The sequence below is a fragment of the Solea solea genome, chromosome 12 (genome assembly GCF_958295425.1).
Source record: "Solea solea chromosome 12, fSolSol10.1, whole genome shotgun sequence".
Lineage (NCBI taxonomy): Eukaryota > Metazoa > Chordata > Actinopteri > Pleuronectiformes > Soleidae > Solea > Solea solea.
The window spans coordinates 15,926,226-15,939,562 of record NC_081145.1 but is presented as its reverse complement, the minus strand read 5'-3'; the positions used below and the strand labels follow the sequence as shown (position 1 = coordinate 15,939,562).

General features: G+C 40.4%; 1 long non-coding RNA gene across 1 annotated transcript; it reads right to left on the bottom strand.

The window, feature by feature from the left end:
- Positions 1–8,025: 8,025 nt before the first annotated feature.
- LOC131470499 (uncharacterized) lies at positions 8,026–13,083 on the bottom strand. The gene is made up of 3 exons (XR_009241893.1): positions 12,705–13,083; positions 8,935–8,970; positions 8,026–8,078 (listed from the first exon to the last, which is right to left on the bottom strand). It is a non-coding gene; the product is annotated as an uncharacterized LOC131470499 (long non-coding RNA).
- Between the last annotated feature and the right edge of the window lie 254 nt (positions 13,084–13,337).

Sequence of the window (13,337 nt, the reverse complement as noted above, 5' to 3'; positions counted from 1 at the left end):
TTCTTCATGGTCGTCTTCCTCCTCTTATATCTGGAGTTTGTTTGGTCTGTTCACCTCATTAGCCCCCCCGTTTCTGTGATTGTATACAGTGTAGTGTATACTTATTCAAATAAAAAAATAAATTAAAAAAAAGTTTGTACACAGTGCACATGCCACATGTGCATGCTTAATGTCTTCTTCTTTGGTTTGGGTGTTACAGTGCTACAGCGCCATGTGGCCAGGCATATATATTACACAGTGTGGAGTTGTCTTGGAGGGGGGGATTGTGTGGATTAATACATTTCCTGAAGCAATGACATGTTTATGGAAAACCTTTTCAATACGACAAAGAAAAAGATTGTTTACATTTCATTCCGTTTCCATGTGTATGGGGCATAAGATCACTGGTTGTATTTGAGTCTGGGCCAGAGCAGTGAACTGACCGACTGGTATTACTTTCTATATGATACAATGGCCATAAATTATGGGATTGGGAAGAAAACAATAGTATTGTAAAATGACACTGAAAGGAAAAAGGAAATGGGGGGATGTTTCAATCAGGTTCTCGTCATGCTTTGAAGTAGTGCACAGTAATCTTTGTGAGCTGGCCGCTGTTGAAGATGCCGCCAGAAACCTTCAACTGCCTTTACCCCACCCGTTCCTCTCAGGATTAGCTTGGCTATGATTTAGCGCTGTTTCTCACTGGCCTCTGGAATGCGACAGATGACGGATCTTTTTTCCTACATTGTTTCACCTGCTCTAAATGGAACCACATGCTGCACAGGGCCGCCTTTCCTTTGTCTGTAATTGGAAGCACATGCTCAGCGAAGCCAAGAGTAAAGCAGAGCCACCACAACCGACAAGCTGCCTATCCCACCCCACCTTCCATCCTCCCCTCCCCTCCATTGGGTCAGGAGTGCCACATTTTGGTCGGGGCCAAGTGGGGGGCCACATGCAGCCTGAGAGCCTTTATTGAGCCAAATGAGCTGGCAATACACGTCAAATTCATGTCAATGGCACAGCCATAATGCGTGTCATGCGAGGCCTTTCAAGCCGTCGGGTCTGAAACCTGAGTGACACTATGAGAGTCTGCTGAAGAATGAGGGCCTTGACATTAGGTATGGCATGCTTTGTGAACATAGTCTCACACCATGGGCTCTGATATCAGGACAAGACAGACCATAGACACGGGGCTTTGTACCTGAGCAAGATTGCATAAGAGAAGAATGTGTGCTATTTATTAACCTCATCAGTAACGTGAATATAACACATCTGTCAGTAAGGTAGGGAGGAATTGGTCTGTGATATCCACAGGGAGAGAAACTGAACTATCTGTAGACAACATAGTGTAAAGCTCGTCTGTATAACATTAGACAGGGTTTCTTCTTTTGAGAAATAGAAAAGGGTTTGGATCTAAGTCCTCCCTCTTTCCTGTCTTTCATTTCAAGTCATTTTTGTTTCTATGGCATCAAATAACAACATACACAACCTCAAGGCTCTCTGCATAGTCAGGTCAAGACCATAATTATGATCAAGAGGAAACACCCAACATTAAACACTGAATAGATCTAATCTTTGGGTTTGTTTTTAAATATGCTCAGTCGTGTACATGTGCGAAAAGTAGCCAAATATAATGTCCTACTCAACTTGGACTTGAAAGCCTTTGCTGCATCAAATGATGTATGTGCAGTTTGACAGTAGGTGGCGATTCCCACATTCATCTGCTGACAAAGGAACTATGTCTCGATGTGTGCACCTGAAATTAAAGAGGGACAGAAGTAGCTGTAGAAGTAACTCTAATTATATGCAATTTTTAAAAAAGGAAATACATTAATGTATCACTTATGCACCAATGTAGAATCTTAAGACCGCAAGATTCCATCATGGCACACTTACACATTGTTGTTTCAGTGAAATTGTGAACTTAATAAAGTCAAGTGGCTTAACTGTCCTCTGTACTTCAAGCCAATTTGGACCATGCTGTAAGGATATAAGGTGCAGGTTTGAAACACCAGTTAATGAAGTCAGTCAGGGGTATGGTATTTCTGTAAATATTTTCATAAAGACATTCAGACATTTGTCACTGCAAAGCTAAAAGGTCAGGTAAGTCATTGCTGAGAATACTGGACATGCATAGCATCTGATATTCTTCTAAAAACCATAAAGTGGTGTCCATGATTGAGCCTGGCACTGGCTGTGAACTCGTCAAGGCAAACTGATCATCATGGAAATGATGTCAAGGATATTTTCCACCAAAACAGTAATTAGAACTCAATTGTTACAATTTACAATTACTAGGCTACATTAATGACCCTTGCACCACAGTTCAGAACCACTATTATGGCTTCATGAGTCAACTGAAGATGATTATAAAAGAGCTTTTTTTCTGCTTTATATTTATATTATAAAAGTATTTCTGAAGCATGGAGGGCAAAAGAAGGACATTCCTCTCTCTACTCATGGATAACTAGGAGAGAATGTATAGTTTTCTGGGTCTTTTTTTTCTTTTTTTTTGCTGGTCCAAGGTCAAAGCTTGAGTTGTGCTGCAGTGACATCTATTGGTTATAAATATAGCTACGGATACAGATTTAATTTAATTTCATGTTGAAGCAACAAAGCTACTCAAAACTGAACAGTTTACAAAAATGACAAGGACACAAGGACAATTTAATTTTTTTCTGAACCATTTCATGGAGAACTATTGATCCTTTTGCCAATTGAAGCCTGGGGAAGAGAGGGGGACATGTTTGAATAAGCAATGACCTTCTCCTTTCTTTTGAAGCAGTATTTATTTGAACCTTTGTACAGCAAAGTAAAAAAAATAGGGTACAAAACAGATGCTGTCCACAGTCAACAAAGACTGCAAAATAAAATGTTTGAAAATTTGGTAAATTGTACATCAATTGGCATTTTCTTTTCTTTTTTTTACCATATATCATATATTTTATGAGGAAACGGTGGACTGCAGGAGTGAGGTGCTGCAGAATTCAAGTTCAGCTTGAGAAAGAGCAGCTGTGATGTCGTGGTGGACCTGACGCGTCGATGATCTGATTAAGGACGTGTTCTCAATCACGTAGCTCACACACTTCAAACAAGCACACGCGCACACAGAGTTGAATCTGTCTAATGTAAAGCACGCCAGTCGTGTTCACCTCACACTAGAGAGTGCATGTTTTGGAAGCCTTTGTCTGTTTATTAAAGACAGATGGCCAGACTGCATTGACTAGACATGCTGTTATGTAGGATACCGGTGATATTTATAACAATAAGTCATGCCGTTGTACATTAATTTTTATTTTTATTAAAGCGGAACAGTGAGAAGACGTTTCTCAGATGTCACATACAGAGGTTTCATGACAACATACAGTATGATAAATGAAACCTCTCATTGTACTGATACAGATACTGTACATGTAAGAATAGCTTAGCTTAGCTCACAGCTCAACAGCAAATACTGGGACACTGTCAAAACCCTAACCCTGTCTCATTCTGCAAGGCTCATATTGATTAATGCACAGAATAATCCAGTTTTCTTTTTTTTTTTTAACTCTGTGGGCTTGTATTTGATGATAAGTCTACATCTTATACCGTTATCTGTTCCTTGGTGACTTATTAGTGAAGCTGTTTTGACATGGGCAGCTTATATATATATATTTTTTTTTTTCAATGTCCTCAATGTACCTGCTAGATAATTGGATGTGGGATTTCTCTTCCTGTGATGAAAGATGGGGAGGCGTTAACTCAACCGGCTTCTCCATCCTCTGCCACCATGTACTCCCCACGCAGTCGATTACTGAGACGGAGCTGTGATCATGTGATCATGTTGCAGGCAGGTGCTGGACACGAGCCTTAAGTTCAGTGACAAATGTTCACCTGAGCGATCATCACTTGATATTGTTAGCAGTCACCCTAAAACACTCGCTGGGAACGCTCAGTGTTGGTGTTGCAATCAAGTTATTGATTATGTAAGACAAATACACTTCAACAAAGGCTACAATCAATAGCCACAGTGCTCATACAATATAAAAGATTTTACTCATAAGTAATTGAACCACGTGATCCTGGATAAGCCGCTTTTGCGTCGAGACTCAAAACATGTGGGTATCTTGAATCTTCCTCCAACACATCTTTTTTCCAGTGTGTTAATACATATGTAAATAAATAAAACTGCACTGACGTCAAACGGTTTCTGCAATTTTTTTTTTGTTAGCATCAATGTACAAAGCCTACACAATCTTATATTTCCAAACAATGCAATGCAATTATTTAGCTTAGGGATAGATGAATGGATTGAGCTGATTAAGCTACAATCAGCACCCAGTCAAAGCTGGGGAACAGCTAGCATGAGCCAGTCAAAAGGTAAAAAAAGATATCCCTGCCCATGCAGCTCACCAAATAACACTGCTGTACAAAAACATGGTGTAAAATAACAATTTTCACACAACAGCTGCGTTGCATGATGTGATGAGTGGTGATTGTTAGACATGTTTGGACAGAGTGTCTCTGGTCTTTATGACATGCCGAACTGACTACTGGCAGTACCCTCACGTTTATTCTATTCTATTCACTGTATCTTAATTCCCAAGCCCGTCCCCCTGCTTACCACATTCAAACAACAGACTATGCCACACAGCTTTACATCTATTCCACAATGTACCAGTCGTGACTTCACTTCAGACTGCGTTCTTCATCCACATCCTGTCCTGTTATCTCTGTTAGACTAATTGAACAGGGCAAGGGCTATGACATGCATCATATTCTGGGGGAATATCCATAAAGGGCAAAGACAGGCTGACAAAATAGAGAGAGACATAAAAGCCAAAGGCCTCTTGTTTGGATTAACAAAGGAATATTGAAGCGGCCGCAGGAAGGAAATGTAGACGTTTCAAACAAGGGAGAGTGCATCTCTGTCAAAACTACAGAGCACATGCTGTAAAACAACTCTTTGTGACTGCAATTCTGTATCTCTACATTAGCTGAACACACCAACATTGATAACAAATCCTTTAGTATCTGTTTGAAAGCATCGCATCCGATAGGTTTCATGCTAAACCGCTACCAGGTGTCCAAGTGTCAGGCCCTAAAAGTTGCAACTAGCTGACTATAAACCAGTATTCAGCCAAATCATATTTTATATGTGGTTCATGTAGGAGCAGCAGTTAGCAGTAGGAGCCACGGGGAGGTCAGGATCTGCTCTAAGAGAAGTACATCCCTAGTTTTTTGTGGCCAGTCAGTCAAGAAACTAAAGGCTGCACACACACACACACACGTATATGGAGTGTTTTGTGTGGTGTGGAAAGAGCATCTCTTGGGTCCTGGTCCTGATGGAGCTGTTACATTCATTAGATGGATGAACTGTCCAGAGTCAGGCTGACAAATGACTCTACTGTTCCAGCTGTGTGTGTGTGTGTGTGTGTGTGTGTGTGTGTGTGTGTGTTGTTTAAGGATGAGGCTGGTGATACATTTATTCTTCATATTGTGAACAAATTCAAATAAGTAGTATCCAAAGCTAACATTCAGTTGACACTAAAAATAACTGCTGTCTGTGTATTCTGTATATCATATTCTTCTGTATTGCACTGAGGAACAATAATGACATAGATAACTCATGAATGCTTCTTCTTTACATCCTGCTCAATACTCAATAAAGCACACGTTTGTATCCAGTCTGCGGCTGGACTCAGTCCCCAGCGACGACACTTTGTACTCCATTTTGAGAGAGGTCGGATAAGAACGAGAGTGCAAATGTGTGACCTGTTTTTAAGCATTTGCCTCGTATGCCACAGACAGAGCAGTGGTTTGTATTGAGAGACAGAATCATACATTGTTGAGGTCTCAATCTTGACCTTTGACTGAGCAACTCTGACATAAGTCTGGAGACCATATTATAAGAGTTTTTGCTTCTTCTTTTTTTAAGACACAACCGGTTCTACTGTTTTAAATGGTATTTGCTGGCAGTAAGAATACATGATAAAACCAGCATCATTATTCTAACATGACTAACATTCAGTTTAGACATATACTGTATTAAAACAGCCTATTAGAAAATAATTGCAGGGGCTAAAAAGAGACATAATATATCCTTGCTGTTTCTTTTGTACACATATTTGCAGCTGTGGATAATTCAAAGACATATTTTTCCTGTGACACGTGAGAGCAGATTGATTGTGTGAGATATGTAGGAAAAATCCTGCTTGTTTGTATCTTGAGAACAGTTTTAAGAGCTGTGCGAATTACCCAGAAGCAGTTGAGCCAGAGTTCATAAAGGGAAAAAAAGCAACAACATTCTACACAGAGAGAGACAGAGCGAGCAAAAGAAAGAGGAAGGAACACACATACAAAAAAAGGGGGTGGTCCTCAAAATATCATGAGTCATATGCTGATGTTGATGTTATATCACCGGTCTGGGATACAATTTATGTGGTACAAACAGTTAGGTCCTGCATGCATTCATAATCAGGGAGCTTCAGAAGACAAACTCCCCCAATTTAACCCTCTGCTGTTACCAGCGTTTAGACCAAGGTGACCGTCAGTTCTGTGGCAGCATAATTGAAGTTATTTCCCAAACACTGTGATGCTTTATGATTCACCAAATGTGTTTGCTGTTTTGCTGTGATGGCTCTCCCTGTGTGCGTGTGTGTCTCTCTCCTCTCTGTCTCTTCCCCATCCTGCCTCTCTCCAGCACACAATGAATCATTCATGGTGTTTTTAGAGAAATAACTGAGCAGTGATTATTATTGCAGGACTACTGCTAAGGTCTACTGGGAACCTGCGTCCCAGACAATTAGTGAGTGATTGAGTCTTCTGAGAAAAAAACAACAACATTCCAGTGTTGTGACCGAGAAGACAAGATGGTCGTCACGGCGCATGCAGCCTCTGCCCACACTGGCAGCCGTAGGGTGGGTGCTTGTCCGTTTTCGATGCTCACTTTTCCTCAACAGTTTTTTTTTTTTTCAATGTGAAGTGCAATGATGATGGACGCCATGTGCATATGTGCGTCCCTGCACCTGTGTCCCATCCATGTTTCAGGAGAGCTGTCCATGTACAGTACTCACTCACTGAGAGCATTAAAGCCAGAGACTCATGCTAGTGTGATGCCCCAGAACGTGTGCACTTACGTGCTCTCCGCTTTGAATGTGTGTCTTTAGGTGAACGAATATGCAGCATCCTGCCGTGACAAAGAATGAAGTTATTTGCTTGATATGAAGATGAACAACCTCCTCTTAAAGCCTAATTTTCTTTTTTTTACCTGTGTTGATTTCCAGTCAGTAGCTGCTAGTCTGCAAAGGAGAGAGAAAAACAACAATCTGATAGTGATGGGTTTGATCATTTGTCACATTTCTGCATCTTGTGTGTGCTCAAAAACACCACCATACTCTCTCCGGCATGATGAAAGGCCTCACTGGAATAAATATATCATTACTTCTGCTAAAAGATACAAAAACAACGGCGTTCATTATTCTGCTAAAATGACAAGAGGATATATTTCAGTACAACACTAATATAGTTTGGTTAACTTCTTAACACATGTCACACTGTGACATTTGTATTCAATTAATATTTCTCTGTTAGAAATGCAATTACATAAAAGAATGCTGTCACAATGAAGTCTGTGAACAGCAAATCTGTTCAGAGGGTTTAAGTGAATTGGCCAGAACTAGACAGAATCAGCGGACACATAACCTGTTGAAGACCACATGGCGAATTACATTAAATAACAGCGAAAACAAAGAGGTTTCAGATATGAGTGCCCCAACTGATAGCAAAGGGCATGCTTCTCATTACCATTCAGTGGGGAAAAAAGTCACAGAAAACCAAACGATGCTGCGGGCGACGTGCGGTTTCATGGGGTGCAAGCTCGGACACCAGGGACTGTTTTGCTCTAAGCTGCATCACTCAAGATCACTGTCAGCTAAATATAGACGACTGTTTACCACACCAACAATGTTTTTTGTGAGCAAAAACAGTTCAGTCGACATTATGCACTGTCTAGGTCTTACAGCGTTAAAGACATGTTACCTTTATGAGTGGACTTGGACTGACTTGCAGCCACTGTGGTCAGGTCTGCTGGCAGACCTACGTATACGCCCCCATAGTTCCTGAGACGAGAAGGGAAAAATTATGCTGTTTATATATGTTGAACATTTTCTTTTTCCAATCACATAAAGCTGTTCACGTGTGTTAAACTTCAATCGCCCACCATTCTGTCATTAAAAAGCTTGCAATGTAATTTGTTTGACAAAAGATGATTTGGGCTATAATCCCTCAACAAAGAAGCAGATTATTTTAACAACCAGCCATGTGGCTGTAACAGGTGTTACAGTGTACACAGTCACTGTTCACTCAACAGCTGCTAACCAGCCACATTACTACTGACTGATGACTTTTGGGCAAATTGCAGCCTCATCTCGTAAAAGACTCCCAAGGTGATTAAAAAAAAAAAAAAAAAAAAACACTATAAGAATTTAAGGGAGCACCTAAATCACATAAAAACTAGATGAATTAAATATTTCAACTGAATATTTTCACGAATATAAATTGTATACTTATTTAACAAAACATCCATCAATGAAAAACCTAATTGACCAACCCCCTGAGGGCTGGAATCAAAGTCACAAAGAAAATCAAGGACTGCGATGATTAAGTGCTGCATTAATTTTTAGAGCATGTGTAATTTTATTAGTCTCTCTTTTTTAAACCATCATTTTTATCTTGATGTTTTTAGTGGTTTTATGTCACCCTTTGGTCGTTTTAGCTTTTGAGTACAACCTATGGTCTGTCAGTGTTTTTGAGGATCAATGTTTTGTCCCTGCATACTGTATCTCTAGGAATCTAATATGTTGTAATCTAATATGAATCTAACAGCCGACCTGACATTGCAGTTTGTACATTTTGCAAAGCTTATTGATCATTCAGATTCAATGAGAAGATCATTTCAAATGTGAGCTCAAATACCTTCTTTTCTCATCCTCTGCCGATGGATCTTCTGTCCTGGTTGAGAGAAGAATCAGGTCAACTCTTAGTCGGACAGAGAGCATAGAAACTGACTAAGTGAAGCAGTAAACACTGGACTGAGATGGAGCATTCACAAAATAGCTGCAAACACATTTGAACTACACCTTATTAGCCCTGTAGGGATTACTGCTAATTGCCTTGTGGGCATTTTATACATGATTATTTGAGAGTGAACATTTTCTTTTCAGGCTTAAAACAGACTGAAAAGCCAGTTCTTAATCAACACCTCTGCCCTTGATGTTGTTTGGTTGTTTTTAAGAGCTTATATTAAACTGACCCACCCGCCTATGTGTGTGCATGTGTGTGTGTGTGTGTGAGAGAGAAATATTTTTGCTTGGTACCACAGTCTTAGGGACTACTAGACTGCGATTGGCCTCAGTAAGTCAGTTCTGTCAGCTCTCCTGGGCTCTGTGCTGGCTGCTCAGATGGTAATCAAGAAATGCACACACACACACACACACACACACACACACACACACACACACACATTTGTGTAGCTAATCTTCTCAGGACACTGCATTGACTTCCATTCATTTGAACAGCCTAAACAAAGCATTATGCCTAACCATAACCATAACCATAACCAGTTAAAGCCTAACCTTAACCTTACCACAATTCAGTTCTACACTTAACCAGTTCCTCAGAAGTAAGTTCTGCCTAACACACACACACACACACACACACACACGTATGCACATGCAGGCACACACATACACACACACACTCACACACACTCACTAGCAGAAGTGCTTTACATTTCTTTCTTTCTTTCTTTCTCGGGCTTTCATAAATGCTAACTGTAGATGGCAAAGTACAATTTGTCCTCTGAGGGTCACTTCACAGACAATCAAGAAGTGGCTGAATTTGACCCAAGAATAAACTGCTTTTTAATCAAAAGAAAAGGCTTAACAAAATAAAGGTTTGATTTTTTGCAACAATCAGTCGCTTTTCAAATCAATTCTCAAGCACTGAATTTTGGGAGTTTATGATGGACATTTTTATATTTGTATTGCAGGTCATAATTCATTATCAGATAAACCAAGTACCAGCTCAAACCAGCCTTGATTTATGACAAGGACAAATTGCCAACAAATACAGTGGGAAAAAAACCCCAAAGTAAACACTTTGGAATTATCTTTATTTGCTGTATAAATATGTTTAGCTTAAATATGGTCAGATAGTTAAGACGTTACAATGATAAACAAACTGTTTAATTAATTCTATATGGACTTAGTAAACCTGATTCATAAAACATTCTTTGGTGTGGACATATGGTGCCTATATGAGCATCATAACAAATAACTGATGTACTTACACATCTTTTGAGGCTTCTGCCGGCCCTGAAAACAGATGGAAATACACAATTTAATTCATCCTTCAGTGTCTTTCCATACAAATAATTAATCCCTGTGCGTTTTCAATTCATGGGCCATACAGCTGTTTCTTTCCATGAGCTGTGAACAACAGCCAATACGGACACAAATAACAACAACACACCGCAACTGTGTAATAAATCACAGACATCAATAGTTTGACAGCTAATGCTCTGGTGATACTATTTTAATTGCTCAGAGTGACAAAAGCAAATGTGCACACCCTCAGGCAGACCCTTATTAATTTATATATCTACTTACTTACTTACTTACTAACTAAGAAGAGTGAGGTACACAGACCAAAACACCAAAGCAAGGTTTATGATGGGATGACTTTTACATATATTGATGCTTTTTGAGAAAATTGTTGGCAAACAGAAGAGACGGATTTACAAAGTGCTCCTTGACAAGGATGTCACTTCTCTGTAAACTACGTGTCAAGTTCATAGTTGTCACAAGACTATTTGGTTCTGAGATCGTAAGACTTGTTTACTGTGCTCTGCAAAAATGGAACAACATGCAGTCTTGGTGCTTTGTTTGACTATTAGCTGTGTGCTTGGCAGTATTGAATTGGAGTATTTGGTTTGTATCTTTATCAAACATAAACCAAAACATCCATAGAAACAGCACAGACCCATTGTGTCCATACCAATGCCATTTGACGCTTTACTGAACCATTGACACTCACATATTGAACTGAACTGGTATTAAACCTTGCTGGAAGGAAACACTAGCTCTTCTAATGTACAATTACATTGACAACATCAGGGGAACAAAGGCTCCCACTCAGCTCTCCAATCAGCCTTTAATGACAGACCTCAATGTAGTACTTTGAAATGATTGGTATTTCAAAAAGCATGTCCAAGAGGAAAATCAGATTATCTTAATTGCACATGAATACAATGAATTGCAGAGTGGAGTGAAGACTTTTATTCTACAGTAAAAGTTTGAGCCTGCTTACATGACACTGGAACCATTCAGTGGCTTAACAACAGCTCATTCATATCCGCATGTGGCTGCATAACACTGGGAATGAGCAGTGTCATATACAGGGCACAGGCTGTCATGTAGAGATTGCTAATACTTCAAACTAGAATGTTTTTGTAGATTCAACTTCAGGTATATGGGAGTTTAAACCGTCAAAACTATAAATGAATACTTACAGTTTATGTTGTTATACAGAATATAATAATTGGTATGGGGATAGTGAATGTCTACAAACAAAGGAATGATGCTAACACACTTGATATAATGTGTCTTCAAAGACAGATAAGTGTCAGCTGGAGTGGACACTGGTCTGCATTTGTGCAGTGACAGGATGTCACATGTCCTTGACATGCTTAACACTGTCCTCTATATGAAAGAGCAGAACATGGATGAGGCCTGCTGCACACAAATAAATTACACAACTGCTGGCCTTCACGAGCAAACAGGCCACACTCATGACAAACTCATGACTACTTAGATGAGGTTTGCAGACACTGTAACCTTGAAGTAGGTCGAATTTAAAGCAGAAGGCAAAAGTGAGAGCAGGTGCTGTTAACGTGCTTGGCATAAGTTCCCTGATTCAATGCTCACCACACTGAATAAACAGTAGTAATGAGCTAATCCTGCACATAATTCGACTGTGGTGCCCAGAGGATTTATTATAGCATCATTTAAAACAGGTAACCACTGTATCAGCTTTAATCAACGGAGTGGTGTCACAGTTAATCAGGATAGAGCCAGCGTTACAGTGACCATGTTATATACAATTTCCTCCATTCACACGTTTTCTCCAGGCTTTATGAATGACAGCTGCATCGATGGAGTAGCCTATTTCAAATCGGCCTGTTTCCAAGCACAACCTGCATCAGTCAAGATGGGGAAACAAAAAACGGGGAAAAGTCAACATCCATGGAAATTGACACTGACACACACACACACACACACACACAAACTCCAAGAGAAACAGAATCCACATAAGCGCACACTGCTTCTGTATCAGACTTTACAAAGTAGCTTACATCAGAAGATAAGCAGTAAATTCCTGATGGTAGTCTGAAAGGTGGAGAACATGGGAGACCCTTTGAGATCGACCCACCACCCATGATTAAGAAGACCACCACACACAAACACATGCTGCCTACACACACACACACACACACACACACTGGATGAGTGGATGCAAGGGTAACCCTGACACCATTTATATTCAAAACACCTTCTCAGCAACACTCTCTGCCATACTCTCACCTATTTCTCTCTCTCTCTCTCTCTCTCTCTCTCTCACACCCCCACACACACATATGTGCGCACACACACACACACACACACACATTTGCTTGAAACACTCACCCCCTCCTGTGTTGCTGGTGACTGAGGAATTGCCACAGCCCATTTTGCATCGATGCAGCCACTGTCCAAACACTCTTAACAAGAAGGATGGGAAGGCGGAAAGGACAGACAGAGAGCAAGGCACTTTGTGTGTGAGAAGAAAAGAAAGAAAGAAAGAAAGAAAGAAAGAAAGAAAGAAAGAAAGAAAGTCACAGAAATGTGTTCGAAGAATCTCCCCCTTTGGTTGTGTCCCCCTCCCCTCGCTTCAGTCTTACATCTATCCTCTCTGCCAAGCAGTGGAGAGCTGAGTGTGAACTGAAAGCATGGAGAGAGATGTTTCTATATACACACACACAGACACACACACACACATTTACAGAGGGAGAAAGGGATGGGGAGAGAGAGCGAGATGCTATGTCCTCACATGATTTGCTCTTTTCCTCCACCCTGAAATGGTTACCCAGGAAACCGGGGGAAAGGAGGCATAGGGAGGGGTGAGACTCAACCAATAAGGAGCCTTCTTCTCATATAAAAGTGTGTGTGGGGGGGGGGGGAATGAAATGCATTTATGGGGTATTGGCATATTATCCAGTGTCTGACATCCTGGGAAATATCCAACTTGTCTTTGTGTGCTACAACACAGAAGACCTTCAT